The sequence below is a fragment of the Hyla sarda genome, chromosome 4, assembly GCF_029499605.1.
Source record: "Hyla sarda isolate aHylSar1 chromosome 4, aHylSar1.hap1, whole genome shotgun sequence".
Classification (NCBI taxonomy): domain Eukaryota; kingdom Metazoa; phylum Chordata; class Amphibia; order Anura; family Hylidae; genus Hyla; species Hyla sarda.
Window position 1 is genome coordinate 326,346,241 of NC_079192.1, and position 22,477 is coordinate 326,368,717.

Below are 22,477 nucleotides of genomic sequence, written 5' to 3' on the forward strand. Positions count from 1 at the left end.
GTATTCAATCTCAATCCAAACAACCTCTTTCCATGCACTCTTATTTCATCATGAAAATGCATTTATGGTCAAATGAAATTATATCAATTGAAATCAGATTTGAGCTTAGAAAAAATGTAAGATTTCACATGGTAACATTCCAATTTATTATGTCATTATGATCCGTGTTATGGGCAGTGACTGTTTTTGTTGGCAATAGCCTACACAAATAGACATGAGAGAGGTCCAGGGTCCTCTGTGAATACTCTTTTATGAGCATAGCTCTCACAAAACCAGATGTTGTCAGTGCCAGGGGAAATGGGTGAGTGAGCATAAAATCAATATAAGAGACTTGATGGCACTCACCAACAAAGCAGATAGGCTTTATTTGCAGTCAGGTCTATGGATACACACAAAGGATGACGGCCATTGTGTGTATCCATAGACCTGACTGCAAATAAAGCCTATCAGCATTGTTGGTGAGTGCCAAGTCTCTTCTGTTGTGAGTTTGGATCTATGATTCATTGCAATAGAGCACCACTACAGCAGCGAAGTATAGAGATAGAGGTGTGAATGGTCCAAGTGTTATCCAGGTGGCGTTTACCGGATTTGGGGGCAGTACCATCAGTGTTTTTTTTCTACCTGTGGACAAAATACCATCAATCTATGTACAACATGGCAGGTTCATTTTTATCTTCTAAATGATGGTCTTATTACCATGTCCTAACTGATGGTCTTATGACTATCCTTATGGGTCAGACCATTACCAATCAGATCGCTCCTTTCTTTTTTCACAGGCCTTTTCAAAAATGCTTTGGGCAACTCAGCAACTTTTCCTCTGGACCGATTTTGATAAATCTCCTCCATGTTTAGATACAGAAGAGTTGCACAAATGTATTTATCTGCAAGTCAAAACTTTTAATATGTGATGGAGGACTTAAAGGGGTTATCCACCATAAGATGACTTTAGTACTTACCTACCAGACTGTTTCTTTCTTTTTGTGAAATGGCTATTTCCTGTTGGAGTTCCCTCCCACCCTCAGTTCACTTTTCTCCCACACATCAGTCAAACCACCTTTTGCACAACCCCTTAGCTACAATTCCTTGCTGCCCGATGGAGAAAGACTGGAAACAAAAATCCTGGAATACCTCTTTAAACATATTAATATTTGTGATATAGTGTTATAAGAAAATCCGTCTCTTTTTAGCAAATAAAATACCTTATCATTCCCACACTAAAGGTCCTCTTACATTCAAGCTGCGGACATGTCAGCACTTTGTTACCGGCTTTAAGGCGCATCAGTACCCAATGTAGGAGGAATGGACTGTACAGGCTGGTCTGAGTAATGCTCACTGCATGTAAGTGAGCATCCTGAGTGCAAACGCCAGGACCGCATACAGACTCTCAGTAAACAGAGAAGGACCAACATACAGCCTCATGCTTTGATTGGATGCAGAGCTGCACATGCTCCCACAACCCAGCTCTGCCAAAGAGGGCAGCAGTCCCAGCATGGCAAACATCATCACTGCCAAGCCAGAGGATTGCAGAGGATTGTACATGAGAGATTTAATAACATTTTAAGCTGGCAATAAAGACAGGAAACACCAGAGCTAGCATTCTAGTGTTAGTCAGGGCCTCAACCTCCTGGAGGACCTAAACCTGTCACAGACAGTTAGTGCTGGCCTAGTTTTTGCCAGAGCAACGTGTGTCCCTCAGCTCTGATCTTGCTGAGGGGACAAGTACAGTTAGTCCTAGGTTTCCTACTACTAGGCATACTTACACCTAGACCACATGTCATCTGCCTAAGTCTACAATTGAGTTGCAGGTGCTGCCCCTGTTCCTGTGCACACTGTGAGGATATCATCCTAAAGTTTACAGTTTCTGAGAGGGAGAATTTTGTTTTGTAAGAGAGGAAAAGTTGAAGCAGGGCCTCTCTGCATTACACTGATCTTTTGTGGTCATATGGTCATGTCAGTGCTGTCTGTCTGCCACATTATTAAGAGTTCTCTGGATGCACCTTTCCAAGTTTCATATTACAGATTGTGTGAGTAATTGATTGAGTGAGTAAAGAAAGTCTGCATTTTTGTACTTTGCACTTACCAACCTGTAAAGAACCTTATCCACAAGTTTCAGTAAATTCAGACTGAGAATTTGAGAACCAGAGGGCATTTATACCTGCACCTACATGTGAAGTCAACATTACATGTACACATGTAACACTTAAAGATTACTATGAAAGCACCAGTTAAATGGGCACTGTCATCAACTTTTTTTTTTATATGTTGTAGTACATATGTACTACAACATATCTCTAATATATTTTCATTATTTTCTTTTTTATTTATATATTGCAATTTATGTTTGAAAACTGTCCACTAGGGGTCTCCCTCCTAGTGGCCAGCTGCAGGCTGGCGCGACGTCACGCCTGAATTCAGACCGATGCCGGCCGGGCAATCGGTCCGAATTCATTCAGCCTGCGCTTGCTTACTCCCTGCCTGTCAATCAGACAGGTGGGAGCGAGCGCTGAGAGCGTATTGGCTCCCTGGCCTCACACTCTGACCCCGCCTCCCGGCATTTACACGCCGCTGCTGCTGCTCTGCACTCAGGTTTGTCTTTTGCGGGGGGGGAGAGCAGGGGTTCGGGGTAGCGCCGCGGCCCTAAAACTATTGTTTTCAACAGGGGGGGGAGAGTGGGGTTCGGGGTAGCGCCGCGGCCCTAAAACTATTGTTTTCAACAGAGGGAGGGGGGGTTAGCGGGGTTCGGGGCAGCACCGCGGCCATGGCCCTAATAAAGCTATTGCTTTCAACACAGGGTGCCTCCAGTTGTTTAACCACTACAACTCCCAGCATGCCCTGACAGCCAATAGATGTCAGGGCAAGCTGGGAGTTGCAGTGGTGAAACAGCTGGAGGCACCCTGTATAGATGAACTAAGGGCAGAAGTGTCAGCCCCAGCAGGCATCAGTGACATGGTGCCTGCTGGAGATGTCTGCCTGGTAGTGAGCACACTACCAGGCAGACAAAAATCCATTTTTAATATAGTAAAAAAAAAATGTAAAGGCAGGGAGGGGGTTAGGGATAGATGGGCAATAGGCAGGGACAGAAAAAATAAAAGGATGGTGGGAGCTACTCTTTAAAGGCACAGTGACAAAGTATCTATTCAACATCTATATTTCAGTGGATTATTACAAGGAATTCAGTAAAATTTACAAGATGTTTCATGGAATCATTTTGAGTCTCCAGCCCCCATCTTTGTTCTGGTAAAACTCATAGCCCACAGCATGACTCCCCTCTACTTCCCAGTTCCTAATTCCGCAACATGGCTCCCATCTCAATCCTAATCCCAGCATGGATCGCCTCTCATCTCTGGTACCCAGCATGGCTCCATATTTTATTCCTTGTCCCCAGAAGTATATCTGCTAAAAAAAAATCTACTTTTAAAAAGACAGTGACCAAATATTCATTTATGTGCTTTAATGACGATAACATTGCATTTTGTGTTAATGAGACTGTATTGCATTTGAATTTGCACAGAAGATTCAGTAAAATGTTCCAGTTGTTTTCATGTGCTCCTGATGTTCAGAGGTCTTATTTCTGCACTTCACACTACAGAGACTTATTTGACACAAACATTTTGCTCACCATCTGCTTCCCTGCAGAACTACTACTCCCAGCTAGTCTGCACAATCACACCCATTATCCTCTGGTCTTTTATTTTGCACACTGAGCAGACTACCCTTTTTCTAATGTAAGACTTTCCAAATAAAAAATTCAGTGACACGTGTTGGGAGCGAATTAGGCTGGAATTTGTGCCTATAGTGTGAACTATTTTACATGACATTTACATGGACATGTCATACACAAAGAATTCACTCATTGAATGCCTTCTCATATTTACCTAAGGAAACACCTCTTCTAGACATCGGACATTTACTGTCATCACAGGACTTTTCCAGCTGTTGAAGGGTTTAGCAGTGGGGAGGCCAAGATGACAGACAGGCCGGCAATGCACTTCAGAAATGTGACCATAGACCAAGATCTTTATGTCGGTCATTTTTTATTTGTTTCTTCTATAGCCAATGAGACCTTTCCTATGCTAAGGAGAAAATATGGCATTTTGTTTATCAACCTTCTGTTAAAAGTGTTGAGGCCCATATTTCTTTTAAGGTGCTGTATGTTGTCTCAGCTGCTGTTCTGTATGACCGCATAGGTACACAGAAATAAAACAGGATATTGACATACAGCCAGAGCAAAGGAAAAGACAATACATGTAATCATTGAGCACTTACTAGAGAAATAGTTTAACCTTATCCAGAATACATGAGGGGCTTTTCACCTTCAATAGCTGTCAGCTAATCCAAGCTCTCCTGTCCACCCCATACACATGAGTGATCAGCTCATCTGAGCATTCATGTGTTCTGAATGGAGAGTGGAGGTAAGCAACCATCTCCTCAAAAACAAAAGGGCCAGGCAGAGGAAAACCAGCATGACCAATCTTTCTCTTCCCTGTCATCATCTGTAGGGGGAGAGCTGGAAATCCTTCCTACACATTAGTCGGATGGCCAGTCCCACCAAAATCGGTGGTTTTGGCCTACTTTTCACTTATGTGAATAAAAACCCTTACACATAATACACTGGCCTCTCTTAGAGCCTTTTTAGGTGGCCGATGGAAGTGAGATAAGAAGCACCAATCTCAGTGATCAGTGCTCGTCTGCAGACTTATTATTATGCGTTGTATATGGCCATTAACCCCTTAAGGACCAGGGTTTTTTCCGTTTTTGCATTTTCTTTTTGCTCCTTGCCTTTAAAAAATCATAACTCTTTCAATTTTTTTACCTAAAAATCCATATGATGGCTTATTTTTTGCGCCACCAATTCTACTTTGTAATGACGTGTCATTGTGCCCAAAAATCTATGGTGAAACGGAAAAAAAAATCATTGTGAGACAAAATTGAAAAAAAAACGCAGTTTTGTAACTTTTGGGGGCTTCCGTTTCTACGTAGTACATTTTTCGGTAAAAATGACACCTGATATTTATTCTGTAGGCCCATACGGTTAAAATGATACCCTACTTATATAGGTTTGATTTTGTCGTACTTCTGGAAAAAATCATAACTTCATGCAGGAAAATTTATACGTTTAAAATTGTCATTTCTGACCCCTATAACTTTTTCATTTTTCCGTGTATAGGTCCCATAGGGACCTATAACACTGCACACACTGATCTTTCACATTGATCACTGGTTTCTCATAGGAAACCAGTGATCGATGATTCTGCCGCTTGACTGCTCATGCCTGGATCTCAGGCACTGAGCAGTCATTTGGCGATCGGACAACGAGGAGGCACGTAGGGACCCTCCTGCTGTCCTGTAAGCTGTTCGGGATGCCGCGATTTCACCGTGGCTATCCCGAACAGCCCACTGAGCTAACCGGCATGGTTTCAGTTTCACTTTAGACGCGGCGTTCAACTTTGAATGCCGCGTCTAAAGGGTTAATAGCGCGCGGCACAGCCATCAATGCCGCGCGCTATTAGCCACGGGTCCCGGCCGTTGTTAGAGGCTGGGCCCGACCCGCTTATGACGCGGAGCCACGCCGTGGCCCCACGTTATAGATCGGGAGCAGACAAATGACGTTCCAGTACGTCATGTGTCCTTAAGGGGTTAACCATTATAAAGAAGGACAGCTCACTGCAAAAGAGGTCCCTCAAGTTACAATATTACTTGGTTCCAGAATGACTATTGTATGTTAAAATCCTTTTATCTTAAGACCATAACTCTATGGACACAAGGAAATTGGTTCCAAAGTTCCAAGATGTCAAGTCAAAATAAGAAAAATGAGGAAGAAAGAAAAATGGCAAGATAGATAAAACAGAAAATGCAAGTCCTTACATATAAAAGTCGGAAATAGCTGCTACAAACTATAAATCACTTTATACATAGTGGCTAGGTACGCACAGTGTATGGAAGCAGGGGCTTAACTAGAGTCCAGTGGGCCCCATGGCAATTATGGCCTTGGCCTCCTCTCCTGGATATCCAGCCCAGGGAATCTTAAAGACTTCTTTCGGCTGTGACCCATCTACACAGACAAACATTTTAGACTCCACGCTCCAGTACTCTCCCTATCTGTGTGGCTCCACAAAATAATACTAGTGTTCACTTTGTGCCCCTAAATGGTAATTAGGCCCCATACTATGCTCCTATACAGTAGTTAGGCCTGACACACAGTGGTTAGACCCCATATAGTAGTTAGCCACCCCAATGTTGTAGTTACCTACCCCATGTATTAGGCCACCCCATATAGAAGTTAGATGCCTCTGTATCCCTATCGTATATGGCCTCTCTGTGCTTCTATATAGTACTAAGCCCCCCACCACATTACCCCCATATGTGGCAACATAAAAAAAACACAAAAAACAACAGTACTGTACTATACTGTAGGGAGGTGCTACCAGACAGTAAATCAGTACATGCACTAAAATAATTCAGGGGTTATACTAGTGAAATGCCCACTGTAAATGGATGGATCTTACAGCCATTGATATGAGCCATGGATTAGGAATATTTCTGGCATTGTATGTTGAATATGGTTTCTAGTTTCAAAGGTCCAAGAAAGACCATTGTATGTTTAAAATATTGTAACCAGAGGCCATGTTAACTTGGTGGACCACTGTATATTGAAATAGCTTGTGATTAAGTAGGGAGAATGCAAAGGAGGCAACACTAAGACACATTGAATTTCTGTATTATTTTTGGCAGTCATTTTCATGGTCCAGAAATTCTGCTGATATAGATTAGCAAATTCCCTTACAGCCAATTAAAAAACCCATAAAGACATTGGTAGCAGACTTTGTTTCTTATATTGCAAACTTGTAGTCGTATTTACAGATCAATAGCAGCTATGTGGCTGTATTGCTTTTTTATTGAGCATATAAATGTCACACAAATATTGGCTAGCAATATATCACAGATCTTGTGATGCCTGCATGTTCTTATTATTTTCAGCAGCACAGATGTCAAATTAATCTATATGATCCACAAAGCAAAAAAAATTATAATTTTTTTTTATAAAATCTCAATAATACTCATAATCTTAATAAGTAATTGTTATATAAATGGATACACCTTCAATTTAACATGTGCTGTGCCAGCCCATAAGGGAGGAAAGATGTTCTGGTTATGAACCATATTTAGGTAGACATGAGCAATCCCTGAAAATATACAAACCCATGACTGAAGTTCATAGGCTTAAACATGAAAACGTTTAAATGGTCACCAGCTAGGAAGCTGAACAAGGTCCTTTACAAGAAGAGTGGACAGCAGTACAAGAGGATGATGGGGGTTTCCCTAAGGTTCTAGGTCAGGAAAATAGCCCCCCCCCCCAAACTATTATTTTGCCAAGATGTACAACAAAAAGTTTTTATATCTGACCGTGCCCATTTAAGGTCAAAATGGGCTTTGTTCTTAAGGGGTTAAATAACATGTTTGACATAAAATCTTGATTAAGAAAATAGACCATTTACTGATTTTATTACAGTGTATAAGCTCAGAGATACGTACCATATACCATGGGCAACATTAATGCAGCATTAAAACATGCCGATGAATATTATGAAAACTCGCTTGAAGGTGATTTTCTATGCCTAACCTACCTAAAGGCATATACTTTTGATTAAGAATTCCAGTAGTCTATAGGGACTGTCATTACATGGGGGCTGTCACACAAATTTTGACATCCATCCTAGGGAAATAATATATATATCACTGACTTTTCCCAGCTGAATCTTATTGTATTTTCATGTGATAAGCCCAGCTGTTTAGCAGTCCATAACCCTTTCTGCCTTAAAGGGGTACTCCAGTGGAAATTTATTTTTTTTTTAAATCAACTTGTGGCAGAAAGGTACACAGATTTGTAAATTACTTCTATTTAAAAATCTTAATCTGTCCAGTACTTACCAGCTGCTCTATGCTACAGAGGAAGTTCTTTTCTTTTTGAATTTATTTTCTGTCTGACCACAGTACTCTCTGTTGACACCTCTGTCCTTGTCTGGAACTGTCCAGAGAAGGAACAAACCGCCATAGCAAACCTCTCCTGCTCTGGATAGTTTCTGACCTGGACAGAGGTGTCAGCAGAGAGAACTGTGGCCAGACAGAAAATAAATTCAAAAAGAAAAGAACTTTCTGTGGAGCATACAGCAGCTGATGAGTGCTGGAAGAATTAAGATTTTTAAATAGAAGTAATTTACAAATCTGTACAATTTTCTAGAACTTTCTGGCAATAGTTGGTCAAAAAATGTTTGCCCACCAAAGTAGGCCTTTAATAAACTACCACAAAAATATGGCCAACGTTTCTGTCAGATTCTTAATAGTTAATATTTGTCTGCCAGTAAAATTATTGATCCTTAGGTTTTATAATACTTTTGCTTATCAATATTGCAAAAAGAAGCCTTAAAAACAGCAAGGCAGAGAGGTTCCACCCATGAAGCTAGAGACAGTTATAGCCAAGCCAGTTTATCCTGCAATGTTTTTGTAAGTCTTGTGCCCGGCTCAATCATGATTCTAACCAGAGACTCCATAGTGTATTAGGACTACTGAGCAATGCATGAACTTTAATGTACATATGGTTAAAGTAATATATTTTGTGCACCATTTTGCACTCAAAAATAACAGGTGGACCTAAAATGACCAGACCAGTTATTGTATTAGCTGTACTTAACCCTCATGTCTACAGGTATTAAAAGTTATGCCTAATAAAATGTAATAAAGTGTAAATGGTTTACTGTACACGTGTACAGTATTGTTTAAAGGTGTTCTAGTGATACCACATAGGTGTTGTCCCAGTCCCACTGGGAGAGACGAAAAAAACACCTTCACACTAGCACCTTACACAGCCAGACATCTAGACTAACCTCAATAGTGTACACATATAAATTCAGTACACATAAGTCTAAATCACAAAAGTCATGTACATCAGTCACAAACTTCAGTCAAAATGTATAGTAACAACCTTATGCTGAGAAGCAATTAGATCAAAACACAATATGTAGATGTGCGACCATGTCTGCTTTTTCTACCTGAATTCACATTGTGTTTTCTATCCCCTCCTTTTTTTTTCTTTTTTCTTTTTTGTTCTAACATGTGTCTGCACTCTGCCCCACCCCCTCAGCCCAACCCTATATAAGTAGTAATTAGCTACACAAGGGTCTTTTCTTTCCTAGCAGCCACCCAGTCTGACTGGGAGAGCATGGTAAGTGAGCTTTTACACCCTGTTCACTCTGATGTGGTGCTGTGCGGCGTCCATTGCTGCCGTGGCGCCGTGTCTGTGGGGAGGTGCGACCCATAGACTGGTTTGAGAGGCATTGGGGCCGCTCTGCCAGTGGGTCATTCCCCCTGTGGGCACTGGTGTCGCGGCGGTGGTCCCGCCGCCCAGTGCTACTCCATTTTATGCTAGGGACGTTAGGGACCCACTCAAATTAGGTGGCCTTGAAGTGGGCTTGTACCTTTTGATCAGAATGTATACTAACAACCTGTTAGTTTTTGAATTTATGCTGAGAAGCAATTAGATCAAAACACAATATGTAGATGTGGGACCATGTCTGTTTTTTCTACCTGAATTCAAATATACATTAGGGACTGCAGCATTCTTATATCAGTCCACACCACTGTTAGTGACTGAAATGTTATTTCTTCTTGTCTTTGCGTGACCTGGGTACTTTACTGGCCAGAAGGTATTCCTGTAGCTAACCAAATGCATGTACAAAATTAAGGTAACAGAATGTCAAATGTTATCCAGAGTAAAGTGTTCTAGGGGTAAGTGTGTAATGCCATGGACCCTAGTAGCCAAGGCATTGGGCAGAAACCAGTGTCTAACAGCAAAAATAAACAGTGGTATAATGTCAAAGTGTATGTATAAGCATTGCTGTCACAATGCATACCAAGTCTAATAGTCTAATAGTCAAATGTCAGTCATTGTCAGACATATCATAGTACTAATCAAATGTTGCAGGACTGATGTCATAGTCATAATAGAATGTCAGATATAGTCCAGTGTCATAAAATGTTTTAGTCAGTCAGAAATGTATAGTCAGTTATGTCTGTTATATGCATAGTGCAAAGGCAGAAAGAAAAAGAGGGGCACTCTCGGGTGTGCGGTTTCTAGGAACAAAATGGACGGAACCCCCCACCTAGTACTGGGTGTCACACTTGGTCCATTGGGGTGGTCCAGCAGAACAAACGAGACCCAGTGGCGGTGGTATGGTGGGTTGAATATGTGCAGTGTGCAGCTTACTTCCCTTTTCCGTATACACAAGCGTACGGAAGTGTAGAAGCAGAGTGAATGAAGAAATGGAAGGAAAAGGATAGAGCACTTCTGCTTGTAATGACGGGACACAGGACGCCACAGTAGCACAGGACAGTATTTATATAAAAGATTTCAGACAACGTGTTTCTGCGCAGGCACGCGCCTTCCTCAGGTCCACAAAACAATCACAAACAGCACCTCTCTCTTTACAGCCTGGAAGTGATTAATTCAGTCTTTTGTATGCAGAACCGGACCGAGCTGCGTATGCTGAGTCCCAGCTACGTACATTAAAACAGGGATGTAGAGCTGTCGAGGAATATTGCGCAGCCTTTAGGAATTGGTGTGTGGCTTCCAAATGGAACACCTCAGCTTTGATTTGCCAGTTCAGACTGGGGTTACCTAACATCCTAAAGGACATGCTGGTGACCTACCCCTCTCCTGACACCTTAGACTAAGCTATGACCTTAGCAGTACGTTTCGATAGACGTCTGCGTGAACGCAGACGAGAATGTTGTTCTTCCTTTGTCTCTCCATTTTTGCCTGTCTTTTCTTCTGTTTCCAATCATCAACCGGTGTCTGAGGAGGAACCCATGCAACTTGGCTCCATATCTACTACAGAGAGGCGTAAAAGGTTCCGGTATCTCAATGGCCTGTGTTTCTATTGTGGAGAGGATACCCATTTAATCAGGACTTGTGTCAAGCGTCCACATCCAAGTGGTCATCATGGCGGCCACTTGAGTGCACAGGTATTTTCGGATTCCCAAAAATGTAAACCTGCCAATTTGTCTCTGGGGGGAATTGATATGTCTGTTGTTTCTAATAATGTTTCAGTTAAAAGTGTTCACGTTGAACCTGAGTCTGAGAAATGTGATGAGGATAATTGTAAGCTAGATGACACCAATGAATGGTGTGATATTGAGGATGAGGACACGATAGAGGAGATCGATGGTCCGTCTGTCTTTTGACCCTCTAAGATTTGTAAGGGTCCGGTGGCCCTTCAAAAGGGGGGTACTGTGATGACTGGTTGCTGCCAGAACCCATAGGGTTAATACTTTCTAACCGTATCAGACAGCAGAGAGCACAGAGGAGTACTATCAGACAGGAGAGAGCACAGAGGAGTACTATCTGACAGGAGAGAGCATAGAGGAGCACTATTAGACAGGAGAGAGCACAGAGGAGTGTTATCAGACAGGAGAGAGCACAGAAGAGTACTATCAGACAGGAGAGAGCACAGAGGAGTACTGTCAGACAGGAGAGAGCACAGATGAGTGTTATCAGACAGGAGAGAGCACAGGGCAGTGCTATCAGACAGGAGAGACCACAGAGGAGTACTATCAGACAGGAGAGAGCACATAGGAGTACCATCAGGCAGGAGAGAGCACAGAGGAGTACTATCACACAGGAGAGAGCACAGAGGAGTGCCATCAGACTGGAGAGAGCACAGAGGAGTCCTATAAGACAGGAGAGAGCAAAGACGGGTCCTATCAAACAGGTGAGAGCACAGAGGAGTGCTATCAGATAGGAGAGAGCACAGAGGAGTGCTATCAGACAGGAGAGAGCACAGAGGAGTACTATCAGACAGTAGAGAACACAGAGGAGTACTATCAGACAGGAGAGAGCACAGAGGAATCCTATCAGACAGGAGAGAGCACAGAGGAGTGTTATCAGACAGGAGAGAGCACAGATGAGTCCTATCAGATAGGAGAGAGCACAGAGGAGTGCTATCAGACAGATGAGAACACATAGGAGTACTATCAGACAGGAGAGAGCACAGAGGAGTGCTATCAGACAGATGAGAGCACGGAGGAGTACTATCAGACAGGAGAGAGCACAGAGGTGTGCTTTCAGACAGGAGAGAGCACAGAGGAGTACTATCAGACAAGAGAGCACAGAGGAGTGCTAGCCCACCCTCACTTACTGGACTCCTTCCATGCCTTTGCTTCAGTTTGGACAAAGCCATGATTTTATAAGCCATGATTTCTATATAAAGGAAATACAATTTTCTTATGAAGTATATTATAAAGGTTAATGTTTTGCCAAGATGTACAACAAATAAAAAGTTTTTGCATCCGACAGTGCCTGATAACGTTTTATACACAGAGTTATGGGCGATGTGATAGCTTTATTATTATTTCTATAGGTTTGTGTATGTGAATTAATATTTTTAGAAAGTTTCTGGCTCTGACAGGCATATAAAGAATGGGAATATTTTTCATTTCTCATATACATTGTGAAATGGCTACATATGGGTTATTTATCAGAGCTCAGCTTTCATATTAACACAGCAATATTTGAAATGAAACCTGAGCTGTGATTGGTTGCTATGGGCAAGAAAGACAACCTTACTATGGCATAACTTGATAGATCTGCCCCTAGATCTTAGTTACTGTACATAGTTTATAAAGCTGAATAAAGACACGGGTCCATGAAGTCGCCTCTATAATTCTACTGTGCCGATCCAGAGGCAGGCAAAAAAAAAAAACACTTTGAGACAGGTGTCAATTCCCTCATAAGGGGCCATCAGAATATATCTCTGGACCAACATTCTTCTTCATTCTGTTTTTTTAAAGAATAGCATTCAGGCCCCTTAGTGTGTAATCTAGAACACCCATTCATTTCCATGTATTATCCATGGCATCCCTTAAAGGGGTACTCTGCCCCTAGACATCTTATCCCCTATCCAAAGGATAAGATGTCTGATCACAGGGTCCTGCCGCTGGGAACCCCCGCGATCTCTCCTGCAGCACCACCTGTCCTCTGGTGCACGGAGCGAACTTCGCTCCATGCCTGATGACTGATGATGCAGGGGCCAGAGGATCCTGACGTCACAGCCTCGCCCCCTCAATGCAAGTCTATGGGAGGGGGCGTGACGGCCCCCTCCCATAGACTTACATTAAGGGGGTGGGGTGTGGCATCACAAGTCGGCGGGGCCAGTCATCAGGTACAGAGCAAAGCTCACTCCATGCACCAGATGACATGGGGTGCTGCAGGAGAAATCGCATGGGTTCGATGTCTAGGGGCAGAGTATTCCTTTAACCTCTGTTTGAAAAAACTATTGATCTTTTTTGTTCACCAGCATGTTGGAACTCAATCCAATACAAGTGTGTGTTGTTGGAGACTAAAATCAATTCCCTTCAGAAAGACTTCAGACACTCATTCAACTATGTCTCCTGACCACCCCATACATTTGGCATACTCTGTTTGGGCTAATGTGCATGTTTTGTGAATCGGAAAAGGTATTAGGCTGTTGGCAGAGAGTTCTGGCGGCCGCTTATCTTTGCTGAAAACAAAAGAATCAGGCATGTTGAACTTTAGCTGTCTAGTCCTTCTTTCACCCAACATCTTTTCTGTAAAATATAATTGGGAAAGGGAGGGGGGGTTGTTCACAGGTTAGGCCCTTGTGGTAATACTCAAATGATTAAGTGGGGATTTCATATATTGTAGATCTAAGAGGGCTTCTGAGAGGGAAAAGCCAAAATAAAAGAGTAACATATTATATGTATTAACATGATAGGAACACAATTTTAAAAGTACCTCCATATAACTGCATAACTTAGACACCTGCAGATGGAACATCTCCTATAATAATCTATGCATTATTATACACAAATACTATACATATTCATTTAATGATACCATCAGCAAAGCTACGCAAACTGTCTAATCTGTTGTTATTAGTTTAGTTTATACTGTTTTCTTTTCATTCTGTATAGTTTACAATTGTGTCAATCCTTTTCTAAAGTCAGATAATTGTCCTTGTTACCAATTATCTGTTCTGCTTCTGCCTATGTACGGTACATTCTGTATAGATCACATAAATTCATTTTAAAAGATTTGCTAAAATAAAAATAACTGCAGGAACACTCTGAATATGGAGAAATAAGAACAAAAGGGATGATCCAAACAAATCTTTCAGGGGGCACTGTCATTTTAACAACTTCCCATTATTTGATGGCCCCCATGTGAGGAATAGTGTTGAGCGGCATAGGCCATATTCGAATTCGCGAATATTCGCGAATATATGGACGAATATTCGTCATATATTCGCGAATATTCGCATATTCGTTATATTCTCGTTTTATTTTCGCGCATGCGAAAAACGCGCATGCGAAAATTAGCATATGTGGAAATTCGCATATGCGAAAATTAGCATATGCTAATTTTCGCATATGCGAATTTCGCGCGCCAGTCTCACACAGTAGTATTACAGCCTTCTTTACACCACACAAGCTGGAAGCAGAGAGGGGTGATCACTGTGATGTGTACTGTGAAGAAAAAAAACAAAAAAAAAAACGAATATTCGTAATTACGAATATATAGCGCTATATTCGCGAAATTCGCGAATTCGCGAATATGCGATATTCGCGAATAATATTCGAATTGCGAATATTCGCGAGCAACACTAGTGAGGAAGTGGGGGTGGGGCTTAGCACCTGCTATGTGCAAGAGAGGCAGATAAAGCCTGGACTGAGTGCTTTGCAAGCTGAGCTACTCTGTGTGCTGAAGATAATATACAAAGATAAATCAAGACTTGCATTTTCTGTAAATACCAGAGTACCTACTGCTGTATGTCCACAGCCTCTCCCTTTAGCTTCTTGACAGCTGCAGCTAGTATAATCTCTTCATTGCTGATGTTTCTAGCATTGCTGCTCACAAAGCATCTTGCAAACCCAGTGCATCAGTAACCCCTTTTTCCATCCACTTACCATCTACAGTACTGTACTGTGTAAAGTCAGCCTGTTCAGTGCACTTTTACCAGCACTATGTCATGGATTGAGTAAAGATTGAGTGTCATGGATTGAGTAAGGATAGAGTGTGGTACTGTGCTGTGATTAATTAGGTAACTAAGGGAGGAAATGCCTGTGTTTGTCCTATTGGCAAACAGTTCAGCCCTAATCCTGTCCCCAGAAATGGAGAGAATAAGAATTAAATGTCATGAACAGGGGGCAGGGAGTAGTGGGCTCTAAATCTATCCCTAAAAACCCCTCTCCCTGCCTACTTGCCCATCCACCCTAAACAACGGATCGACAACTTGGTGCCGGTCCCTTACTTTCACTAAAGTGCATGGCCGTCAAAGTCAACAAAACAAACGGAAATGTACAAAGTCGGGGAACAAGTCAGGAACGTAACGGGAACACAATAACCAACACACAGATATATAAATGCAAACAAGGCAGGAAATGGCATACTAAAAGGTCAGGAAATCAAGAGCACAGTTCACACTAGACTCAGAACAGGTAACACACTAGACTAGACTAGCTAATCATGGAGGGACATCAATACCAAAGCCAAATAGGCTCCGGGCTAGTGGACACTCTCCACCGAGTGATCAGAATAATAGCCTAGGAGGAAATAGAAATCCTAAATACAAGCAAACACGGGTACAGACACAAGACCAACTCCCTACTAGATAGACAGATAGCACAAGGCTCAGAACAGGATTCTATCCTAGGAGAGCCAGGATCAAACAAGGTCAAAACAGGACTGACAAAAAGTACAGTGTGAATACGGACTAGGAAATACAAAGCAGAACGAACAATACAAGAATACTAAAAACCGACAAAGGTCAAACAAGGCAAGCTAAAATCTATATATCAAACAGGACAAATAATCATGGTTAAAACTCAGGATACATGTGCTAAAACAGACATAGTGAACATAATGCAAACATGGTCAGAGTACAGGTCTAATAAGCTGCGAATAACAGCACCTGAAGATGCCTTATATATCCTCCCAGTGCTGAAATCCACAGAAAATACAAAATACAGATTAAAGGACATTACAATAGATATGCACCATGGATGGGACTCGCAAGAGCTTAGTAACATCAGAAACTTATGTGGAAGAAACTTATGGTAGTTAAAATTGGATAATACCAAGTTCCTCCCATACTGTTTGTATGTACTGCCTAGATAATATATGTTTTGCATCTACTTCACCATTAGCTGTGATCTCCAATGAACATCCATTGAGGTATTGGATTACTGATGGAAAATGCTTATTTAAGTCAACCTTATCTTAGATATCTATTCATTTAGTTCCTAAATATTTCCATAGATAACACATTTGTTTCCAGGAAAGAATATTGATGTAGTAAAAGCCTGTAAAGATATTAAGCTTCCTGCCTGTTATCCCTATGGAGGTTAAATATAAACATAGAAATGAGCTCCATGCCTTGGCTCTCGCAAGCAAATTCATATTACACGTGGTTGTTGTTGTTGGCACTGGAGCCAAGAATAACTGGCAAACATCAACAGATGGTAAACGTGCATAGCACTACAAGGGAATGAGTTTGCATTTCGGTATTTATCATGTGTACAATACAACATTTATAAAGGAAATAAGGCCTGAAATTCTGCAAATTGAATGATGAATGAAACTGGCTAGAAATAAATAACTGTGATAACAAGCCTTTAGTGACTGGTATCGATGTAGCCTAACATATGGCCTGATGAATTTATAACATTAAATATAGTGTTGCTCGCGAATATTCGCAATTCGAATTTTATTCGTGAATATCGCATATTCGCAAAATCGCGAATATTCGCGAATATAGCGCTATATATTCGTAATTACGAATATTCGTTTTTTTTTTTTTAATTTTTCACAGTACACATCACAGTGATTAGCCCTCTCTGCTTCCAGCTTATGTGGTGTAAGAAGGCTCTAATACTACTGTGTGAGACTGGTGTGCGAATTTTCGCATATGCGAAAATTTGCATATGATACTTTTCGCATATGCGAATTTTAGGTTATGTTAATTTTTGTATATGTAAATTTTCGTATATGTTAATTTTCGCACACGCGAATATTCGCATATGCGAAAATAAAACGAGAACATTACGAATATGCGAATATTCGCGAATATGACGAATATTCGTCCATATATTCGCGAATATTCGCGAATTCGAATATGGCCTATGCCGCTCAACACTAATTAAATATAAACTGTTACATATTGCTATCACTTAAAGAGCTTGAATGGGATTAAAAATGTAATACCCCAGACAATCACAAGAATTCCCAGCAACCACGGTTTTAAGCATGTCCCAAAAAACTCTCTGACTTCATTCAACAGTAAAATGGCCCCCTAAGCATTTTATATCTATAAACATTTGGATACTGGCTGGTGACTGGCTCATCCTCCATTGTGATGTATGCTATTTTGAAAAGATGGCTAGGCCCTTGTATAAATTCCAATTTAACACTATAGTTTTTTTTTTCAGACTTATAAACTATGCAACCACTTCTGTCACACTATAGATTGTAATCTCTTGTGACCAAGGCCCTCACTCCTATTATTTGAATAAGTAATTAGTTTTGTTACTACCCAACCATTAAAGAAAAACTGTCAGTAAACTCCCCCCGCACTAACCAGAGCTACTGGCTGATAGTGCCAGGCTCGCTGATCAATTTGCCTGGATCTGTCCCGCCATTCGCTCGTTATCTTCTTTTTTGTGGATATGCAAATGAGCTGCTAACTGGCACAAGTGGGGTTTCAATGCTCCTTCTGGCACGTCAGTGCCGCCCGTCCGCCATATACCGACCGCCTTTTGAATATTCATTCCTTCCCTCCTCAGTAGAGTCCAGTACAGAGCGGGGAGGGGAGGAAAATACCCTTGGTATTTTGTAAAGTGGTAAGACTCCTTTTTACATAACAATTGTCCAATAAAGACTATTCATGCATTTTGTTTTCAGAATATGGTGTGATAGCTGGTCTAATTCTTTTAGGTGTGTATACATAGTGTTTATTTACCATGTCTGATTTTGTTTGTACATATATTCTTTGTATTGGAAAGTGCTGTGAAAAATAATGGCACCTTATAAATAATTATTATTGAAAAATACTACAAATATCCAACACGCTCAAAAATGGTATGACCTCATATCATCAAATAGTATTGGAAAGTACTGAAAGTGGAAGTCCAGAGTTGCACTGCCACCCGTTCTGCTGTACAACATCTTTTCTGATGAATGGGATTTGAGCACAGAACGCGCTGGGTGTCATAGAGTTGCCTTGGTATAGAGCATGTTGCCAAATCCTAGGACCTTCTCCATTTTCCTGTTTTTATTTAATACAATACAATACACAACAGATGACTAGCTGAACTCTGTAGTCCTCCCAAACCTGATCCCAATGTCTGTGGGGAGCCTAAAAGATATGCAGCAGCCCAGAGTGTGTAGATGTGACTAAATGTCAAATAGCAATGTGATAGTGTTGCTGTTAGTCATCCTTATATTTTCTACCCTTAAGAGGTGTTTTAGGTCCCAACATTTTGATGGCCTACCCTGAGGATATGTCAGTAATATCTAATATATGGGGTGCCAACACCTGGCACCAATATGATTAGATGTTTACCAGAGCTGCAGCGCCTCCATACACTGAGAAACTGAGTAGGAAGCAGACGGTTACATTTTCTGTGTAGTGGCAGTTTTGGGTTATGCAGCTCCCATTTACTTCAATAAGAGCTGAGCTGCAGAAACTCAGCACAGCCGCCACACAATAAACAAAGCCATCTGATTCTGGTTCTATTAACTGTGTAAATGTTGGTGCCATGGTTAGGCAAATAGCTAATCGATTGGGATGCCAGATGTTGGCACCACACCAATCTGATATTGTTGACATCCTGAGACAATCATTGTGACCATTTAGCCATGTAAAGCTAATAAAATATTCTAACTAACACAAGCTAGATGGCACTGCTGTGGAGAAAGACCAAATATGTACTGTGGAGGCTAGCGTTCTGTCACTGTGGCAACGCGGAGTCCTGATGCCTGTGGGTCCGGAGGTGCTGGGAACCAAGAAACCCCAAGTCACTCAATAGCATACATAGAAAGACAAAAAGGTACCCGCACTCACCGTGAGGAAACAGCAGACCGACTTCTATGGCATCTCGGACAGATCCGACTTCATACTGACAGCAGGGCGCTCAGAGTGGAGGTGACTGCCGGCAAAGTTTTGTGCATATCGTGCTTCTTCCGGCCTCGTATACGAGGCCGGAAGAAGCGCGATATGCGCGAAACTTTGCCGGCAGTCGCTACCACTCTGAGCGCCCACAGCCATTGACTAGTTGTAATCCATGCTATATAAAATGTTATCCTATATTTAGAGAAATGGTGATGGAAACGTTTCACAATCATAATGTGGGGTATTCATCAAGAGTGGTGTAGGTGAACGTCTTTTTAACCCACTAATTCATGTGGAGGAAACTGTGTACCTGCACCAAATGTACTACACGGTGCAGGGCATGTGATGAATCTGGTGCTGATCACATTCCTTTCTTCAGTACTCCATTTTGTGTGGTAAACCTCTGCGACAATTGTACACCACAAAACCCGGGTAAAACCAATGATAAATCCCCCCCCCCCCCCATGGTCACTGGTTTAGATGTCTTCAGTGTGGCTCCATTGACTTCAGTAGGTTTATGACTTTGATCAGAAAGGCTGAAAGTTTTATAGAAATAAATTGAGTCAAGTAAGTCAGCAAATACAAAGTAAAAAAAAACTCTTTTGCTGGATTGTCTAGAGGCCAAGTGTAATGCTTTCTGATTGACATGTTGTATTCTGCATTTGTTCTTGTGCACAACTACAGAAACAATATCAATTGTTATTAACAAGTACACAATTTAAGACCATGTCAAACAAGCCTCATACTAATCTCATTTGCTCTAAGGCTCTTTTAGCTGAACATATTTGGTAGTCAGGATGGAATTTCTGGCTTTCCTTTCCTTGGCTGTTGTGTGTTTTATTTGTAGAAATTACATACAGCCCATGGAGCCAAGTAAACTATGGCTGATAATACCGAGAACTACAGTTTAGATTATATTGCTTTTTTTTTTTTTTAAACCATTGAGAACTCTACCTTAGGTGTTTTTGTGTATTCATTCAATATGTTGGTATTCATAAGCAAACGTTTTTTTTTTTTTATATTTTCTAAAACACATTCCTTAAAAAATAACAGCATGTTGAAAAAATGTGACACACATACATTTATTTATGTGAATGGGGGCCCCAAACATTAGAGAGGAGCAAGACAAGGCGTTATATAACCTGGGATTGTCTTATTTCCATAGTGGGAAAACATCTTGATTCAACCAAACATTAACATGCACCCTAAGTAATTTTAATGAGCTTTGTCCTGTCTATTACATGTCATTGTCACTACAATGGTGTCAAGGTTCAGGCTTTACATTACAAGTTGAAACATCATATACAGTTAAGTTCTCCCACTTAAAAAGATGAGAGAGGCCTGTGATTTCCATCATAGGTATACCACAACTATGAGAGACATAATGAGAAAAAAAAAATGCATAAAATCACATCTATGTGGTTGAGATGTGGAGACTGGCTAGGCCATTCCAGGACCTTGAAATGCTTCTTACAAATCCACTCGTTCATTGCCCGGGCAGTGTATTTGGGATCATTGTCATGCTGAAAGACCCAGTCATGTTTTATCTTCAATCCCCTTGCTGATGGAAGGAGGTTCTCACTGAAAATCTCACAATACATGGCCCCATTCATTCTTTCCTATACAGGGATCAGTCGTCCTGGTCCCTTAGCAGAAAAACAGCCCCAAAGCATGATGTTTCCACCCCCATGCTTCACAGTAGGTATGGTGTCACATTGCTGTTAATGCCTAACGGACTGCAGTAAAGTGCAGTAAAGTAACCCTTATCACTGAATGGTGAGTGCAGTTGCTTTCATTTCTTTTGCATATATTCCATTGCTTGGATTTTTACCTGCACCCCATACATCAGGATTAGGTGAGGTTCCTTGTGATTTACAACAGGTGTTCATTTAATTGCTTCTAGCTGCAGCAGTGCCGGTTTGCCCTATTTCCTTGTGGACTGTAAAAGGAAAAAAGCCCCCCAAAATTTGTAACACAATTTCTCCTGAGTACAGAAATACCCTATATGGGGGCGTAAAATGCTCTGTGGGCACACAACATGGTTTAGGAGAACGACATGAGAGCGCCATGTACCTTTGAGGTGATTTGCACATGGGTGGCTGACCGTTACAGCGGTTCTGACATAACCACACAAAAAAACACCGACATGTGACCCCATTTTGGAAACTACACCCCTTAAGGAACGTAACAAATGGTAAAGTGAGCCTTAGCTACCCGCAGGTGTTTGAAGAATTTTTGTTGAAAATGACATTTTTTAAATTTTTTCACTAAAATGCAAATTTTATCCCAAATTTTTCATTTTCACAAGGGGTAATAGGAAAAAAGCCCCCACAAAATTTTTAACACCATTTCTTCTGAGTACATAAATACCCCATATGTGGATGTAAAGTGCTCTGCAGGCGAACTACAATGTGGGGTTCCACTGTTTTGGGGGGCTTTGTAAACGCACATGGCCCCCGACTTCCATTCCAAATAAGTTCTCTCTCCAAAAGCTCCTTTGCTTCTGAGCATTGCAGTGCACCCGCAGAGCACTTTACATCCACACATGGGGTATTTCCATACTCAGAAGAAATGGGGTTACAAATTTTGGGGGGCATTTTCTCCTATAACCTCTGAATTTGAGTGAATTTTTTTTTTCATTTACAAATCCGACTTTAACGAATAGTCGTCAAACACCTGTGGGGTGTTAAGGCTCACTGGACCCCTTGTTACGTGCCTTGAGGGGTGTAGTTTCCAAAATAGTATGCCATGTGTTTTTTTTTTTTTTTTTTGCTGTTATGGAACCATAGGAGCTTCCTAAATGCGACATGCCCCCCAAAAAACATTTCAGCAGAATTCACTCTCCAAAATCCCATTGTCGCTCCTTCGCTTCTGAGCGCTCTAGTGCACCCACAGAGCACTTTATGTTCACATATGAGATATTTCTTTACTCAAGAGAAATTGGGTGACACATTTTGGGGGGCAAGTTTTTTTGTGCAAGTAGCCAGAAGAAGTGCCAGGTCGGCACGAAACTGTGCAGTCCTACCCGCACCCCCTGCCTCCTGTCCAGCCCTCCTTGCTTTGATGTGTACACTGCATTCCTCGGAATAAAGAGAAGTTGATTTGCCGAAACGGTGAGTCGCCGAGTCTCTTTTCTATATTGATTGCTACATTTTCTCCTTATACCGCTTGTAAAAATTCAAAAACTGGGTCTACAAGAACATGTTAGTGTAAAAAATGGAGATTTTTAATTTTCTCCTTCACTTTGCTGCTGTTCCTGTGAAACACCTAAAGGGTTAACAAACATTCTGAATATC

General features: G+C 41.4%; 1 long non-coding RNA gene across 1 annotated transcript in view; it reads right to left on the minus strand.

Annotated features, from left to right (window-relative positions):
• Nucleotides 1-3,075: 3,075 nt before the first annotated feature.
• The window catches only part of LOC130369585 (uncharacterized), an 87,193-nt gene continuing 67,791 nt past the window's right edge, over nt 3,076-22,477 (minus strand). The window contains exon 4 of the long non-coding RNA XR_008892821.1: nt 3,076-3,393. This is a non-coding gene — a long non-coding RNA (uncharacterized LOC130369585). The remainder of the gene's footprint in view (nt 3,394-22,477) is intronic.